Source organism: Arachis hypogaea, chromosome 3 (genome assembly GCF_003086295.3).
Source record: "Arachis hypogaea cultivar Tifrunner chromosome 3, arahy.Tifrunner.gnm2.J5K5, whole genome shotgun sequence".
NCBI lineage: Eukaryota > Viridiplantae > Streptophyta > Magnoliopsida > Fabales > Fabaceae > Arachis > Arachis hypogaea.
The window spans coordinates 132,018,755-132,024,596 of record NC_092038.1 but is presented as its reverse complement, the minus strand read 5'-3'; the positions used below and the strand labels follow the sequence as shown (position 1 = coordinate 132,024,596).

Below are 5,842 nucleotides of genomic sequence, written 5' to 3'. Positions count from 1 at the left end.
AGCAAGACTACTTATCTTTCTTAACTTTAAAAGGTTCAAAGATTTTAACATTAATGTGGTCTTAACACACTCAATTTTAACTTAAATTTCTTGATTAGTCATAATATTCATGCTTTCTATTATTACGACTTATAAAAAACTTTTTTTTATGTTCTTATATTTCGTACATCGTAATAATGCTGACATAATTTAATGATAGAAACAAAATTCGACCTTAACAAGTGCTCAAATGAAATCTTGAGTAGTGAGAGAACAAGCTTGACTATACCTGATAATTTTCATCTAGTGATGATGAAAAAAGAGAAACAAGTTACAACTGAAGAGCCAAAGGACATAATAACTTCATTTTGATTCATTGAGATTTTTATATAATGATATACTTCTATATACACGGTCACACAGGCAAAGTTTGTCACTAAGGGTGTGTTTGGTGAACCAGTCAAAATAAGAAAAACTCACCCTTATTTGTTACCCCCCATCATAGTCTAGTATCTTTCAGTCAGTTGTGGGCCTGTGGGGGCAAACAGAACCTCCATCATGTATGGCTTTTACTTTCTTCCAACATAAGATCCCAACTTAGACAAATCTGGGACCCAAAATGATAGCTCAGAAGATCCGGTTGCGAACATGAGACTTCCCGGTGCCCATTTTATCACCGGTGGTCCAGTATCAGCAGTTGCACTCCTCCAGCTACCAACCTATACAAGCAGGGTATAACTATAAACGTTGAAGTTCGGTTGGAATTACATATAGCATTGGAGAGATTTACATTTAACTGTCATTCAATAAGATTTTGATGCCAAACACTATTTTAGGTGTGAGTTTGTATATAAGTGATTAATTTGACTGCAAATATTACATTTCAGTTTATGTATGAAAAATAATATTTAAATTAAATTTTATATGTGATTTCAATATTTGGTGTTTCTGGGAAATAAATCAAAGGAGAAAAAGATGACAGAAATCAATTATTAGTTAATTAATTTAAGAGAGCTATCTTCCACTTAAATATTTGTTGGGGATATCATAGCACATTCCACAAGGTTCTTAGCAAAAAAGGAAAGGAAAGAGAAAACTGAAAGAACATGCTTTATCATGTAAAGTTAAACATATATGACGCAATTAAGCATATGATTTTAGATTAACTATCTGTACACTGGCTAAATCCTGTAGCTAATCTTTACCTCTTTACCACTTCGAACACTCCATGCATAAATGCTACCATCCCCAGAACCTGTAAAGGTCCAGTAGAATGTAAATTTAGTATAATAACCATCATTTAGCATAAGCAGTAAGCAGAGAATAACTGGATCCCATACCAAGCTGAGAGGATTGAAAAAGTTAGTTGAAAATAAATGGCAGGATGCAAGACATTTTAAAGTTACATTGCTTCTAAATTTTCTAGTCTCTTCAAAACACAATTTAAAGCAAGAAAAAAACAAGAAGTAAATAAAATTTCAGCATTCCTTCAATCTGATTAAGGTTAGCAGAGCTTAAACCACTTTGTGCTAGCAATAATGCACAAACAAGTGAATCATGAACTGACAATTTTCCATTGATGCAAAAGTGCTTACCGGATATTACAAACATTCCCTCTGGACTGAAAGAAGCTTCTAACGTGGAGTTGCACGAGACAGGTGTGACATTATGTTGATAACTATGTACATATGACAGAAGAACAGTCACACAGAAATCCTATCAAAGCATATATAAATAAAAACTTAAGTAGAAGTGAACTGAGTTTAAGTAACAAAGATACTAACAAGTGTGCCACGAAATGAATCAAGAACATGAATATGCCCATCTGCAGTTGTTAAAAGCATGAGTCTCCCATCGTTACTAAATTTCACTGTATTTGCATCAGAAATATCTCCCCCAACAGAAAAGATCTCAAAGGGACCCTGTAGAGTGAATTTTACCATATGAGATAATTAGAGTATATCATAATTAATACTCCAAATTATAAAACCAATGTAAGAACCAAGTTTTATACTTATTCTTGTGCAAAATTTGCTTACCTTTTCATACTTGCGAGCATCAAACATTCTTATGTATCCTCCAAAGGCAATTGCAAAAACAAGCCCTTGATCATCATATGAAATAGCAGGCCTTCCTTGTACACGTAAAAGTCCCTATTTTGTTTATAAAGTAAGTAAGAATCCCCTAAAAGAGTTACATGTATTAGATACAAGAAGATATACAGGATATAAACAAGCAGAGATGCAAATGCCATACCTGGCATTTCTCGGCCCTTTGATCCCATAGTAAAACAGTTCGATCAAGAGATCCAGAAATAAAGCACTCCTTCCGGGAGCACAAGCTAAGTGAGACAACCCTGGAAAAAGAACAAGTATGCATTTTGTTATATGGAAAAATGGATAGTACATGAGCACTATATCATATAGTTCGAAATAGCAAACCTGTCATGATGACCTTTGAAATATCTCAAATACTTGTTATCATGCAACGATAGAAGCCGCAGAGATTCTGGTTCAACTAATCATATTAGTAATGGGTGCACGAAAATCAGTGGAAATTGACACAGGTATGGAACATACCATCCCACCCATTTCTAGATGAGTATATGACAGTGGTCGGATGAGACGTGAAACAAACCAAGTCAACCCCATACTTCTTGCTGTTAATTGTCTTCAAACATCTGGTAACAATTATGACATCTTAAAAACAGGAAGGATGTGGATGATACATCAAAATATGTAAATAAACTAAAAATAAATAACTAAATAACTTGACATGTTTAATAACTAATTGTGCATATTTACACAACAATCTACCCAACCATTTAGTTGCAAAGGATGTTAAATTTTCTAGTTGCGAAAACTAAATAACATTAAGAATGTTAAGAGTTCCAATCTAGCACTAGAAACTTGAACAAATTATTATGTGGAGAAAAGATTAACCTAAAACAGTGGAGGCTAAAATGGAAAGAGAGGCATACGTTCCGGCAGTGACATCATAGAGACGAATGGATTCATCATTGCTAGCAGTGACTAGATAGCTGGTTGCCCTGTGAAAATCCATGGAACTAATTTTACAATTCTGCATAGATACACATAAATAGGTAAGCAATGAAAGCATAATAAGAGAGTTACGAAGACAAAGAACTGAATTTGAAGGTTGCAGCCCTAATTTTATAACAAGAAAAGAAAGGAAGGGTAACATACATAGTCTTTGAAGGCCATTCCAACTTCCATGCTCTGAAGAATTTCCTCACTGAGCTCCAAAGACACCTTCTCTTCTCTGTTTTCCTGCTGTATCCCTGCGAATGTAAAACATTTTCAACAGTGAAGAGACGAGCAAGCAAAGTAGAAACAAAAGCCGTTGCATTTGAAACCTATGAATTAAAACCACAGCATGTTCGACATACCGCCCATTTTTTTGGAGAGAAGAAACTTTGGGTTTCTGAGAAGGATTGGAAGGAACCTTTATCCAACCACAACAACTGGTGATGTCTTGGATTTTCCGGGAAAACGCAAACAAAATCACCGGACTCGGAGGCAGAGCTCGACGGATTCCAATATCGGCTTCTTCAAGCCCTAGTATTGTATCCTCAAAATTCGATAAGTTGAACCAGACCGGTCATCGAACCGTTCTAGTCACTGGTTTACTGGTCCAACCGGTCCAACCGGTGGTTCAACTAGAAAAACCGTTTTAGAATAAAATAATAAATAAATTATAAATAAACATCCTAAAATATAATTATAGTCTAATATAAATCTTAAAATATCTTCGAAATTTAAAACACTACATAAAATATCATCAACCTAATCCATATGATCTTATCAAAATACAAACTCAAAAATTAAATAGTAAAACAACATATCTAAATATTAAATCCCAACATCATGATTTATCAATCATCAAAATCCACAAGAACTTGTTGCAAATTTGCTTCGGTGGATTAGGATTAAGATTAGCAGCATCATTCGAAATTTGATAAAAGTTTTATTAATCTCTATTTGATTAATACTATTATCCATAACTGAAATTAATAAAAGTTTTATTAATTAAAACAAAATTAAAGACCAGCCACAGCACAATGAAAAATAAAAAAAATTATCAATATGACCATATCTAAATTCTGCCACCAACATTCAGCAACAAACAAAGGCAGCAAAACCAGCATAATTAGGAGCTAGCAACTACAAATCAAAGCAAAACCAGCAACTACAAAACAAAGAAGTATCCATAACCAGATATGAAATTAAAGACTAGCCACAGCACATTGAAAAATCAAAAAATTATCAACATGACCATATCTAAATTCTGCCACCAACATTCAGCAACAACCAAAGAAATAAAAACAGCAGGACATTCAGCAGCAAAAACACCATTACCAACAGCATTCAGCATTCAGCAACAAAAATTATCATTCAACAACAAACAAGGCATTCAACAACAAAAATTAGCATTCAAACAACAAAGTGTCATCAATCAAATCCATATGATCTTATCAAAATACAATTTCAAAAGTTAAATAGTAAAAAGAAATATCTAAATATTAAAAACTAACATGAAGATTTATCAATCATCAAAATCCATAAATTAGAATCAGCAACAGAACGGCTAGAAATCCAATAATCATCCATAAGACCATAGAACAGAATCAGTAACAAATCCATTACTCAATTTCAGAAACAAATCCATTAATCAATTTCAGAATCAGTAACAAATCAGTAACAAAAGCACATATTAGAACAGAATCAATAACATATCATAAATCAATCACTAACTTCAGAGTTCAGATTCACAAATCCCTAATTTCAGAAATTGCATATTTGAGTAATTTGAAATTTCAAGAGTTCAGACCACTAACCTTTGACCGAGAGAAATTATAAAAGCTAGAAATTATAAAACCAATCAGAAATATGGTTAAAGCATTTCATCAAACATGTTGAGTGCGGTAAAATTAAAACGAAATAAGAGAATCCAAAGCTTAATTTCAATGTGATAGAGAAGAGAACAAAACTATTGTAACTTTAATTTAGTCTATGAAAAAATCCAAACCACTACCAAATCAAATAATTACTTATTGTAGTAGAAATCAGAAGTTGCAGAGTTTGAAGAAGAGTATTGGTGTTGTCTGTTGAGTGAGTGTATTGTCTGGTGGCGGGTTTAGGGAACTCACGGCGGGGACAACAGAGAGCAGTTCGACGGCTGAGTGGAGCACGCGGGTTGGTCGCAGAGTTTGAAGCAGAGCAACGTGGCTTCCAGACGAACGCGAACTAGAACGGTGAACAACGAGTGAACGCGAAAGGTGAACGCCGAGCGAACGCGAACGGCGAAGAACGCGAACGAAGACGCAAACGTGAACGGCAAACAAACGGCGACGGAAGCGAGGCTGAGCAGACAAACACGACGGACGCCGAGCTCGAGGAAGCAACCGTGATCGGTGACAGCGAACAGGGGTTGAAGACTTGGCGCACGAGGGAAGCTAGATGACGGATGGCGAACTTTGAGTGCGACGGACGGCGGCAGTATGCCCCTCCTTGTGGCGGTGGTGTAGGCTTACAGTGCTAGGGTTTTGTGGTTGGGTTTGTGTGATTTCTCTGACCGAAAGAAAGAAAGGTAGAACGGGAGAAAGAAACAAAGGAGCTTCCCTTTCTGTGTAAAACGGCCGGGTTCCGATTCGGTCTGACCGACTGGTTCTCGTCCGGTTCAACGATTTTTTCTCGGTTTTTTTATTGTTGGTTTTATATGTCTTGACCAAATCATTAATACCGTCAGTTCGGAGTTAAACCGATCTGACCAATCATTCCGATTCGGTTTTCAGAACATTACTTCTTCTTCAAGCCCTGGTATTGTATTCCAATAAGGCAAT

At 35.5% G+C, this 5,842-nt stretch overlaps 1 pseudogene; it reads right to left on the bottom strand.

The window, feature by feature from the left end:
• Positions 1-245: 245 nt before the first annotated feature.
• On the bottom strand, positions 246-5,596 carry LOC112791720 (protein ANTHESIS POMOTING FACTOR 1-like; annotated as a pseudogene).
• Between the last annotated feature and the right edge of the window lie 246 nt (positions 5,597-5,842).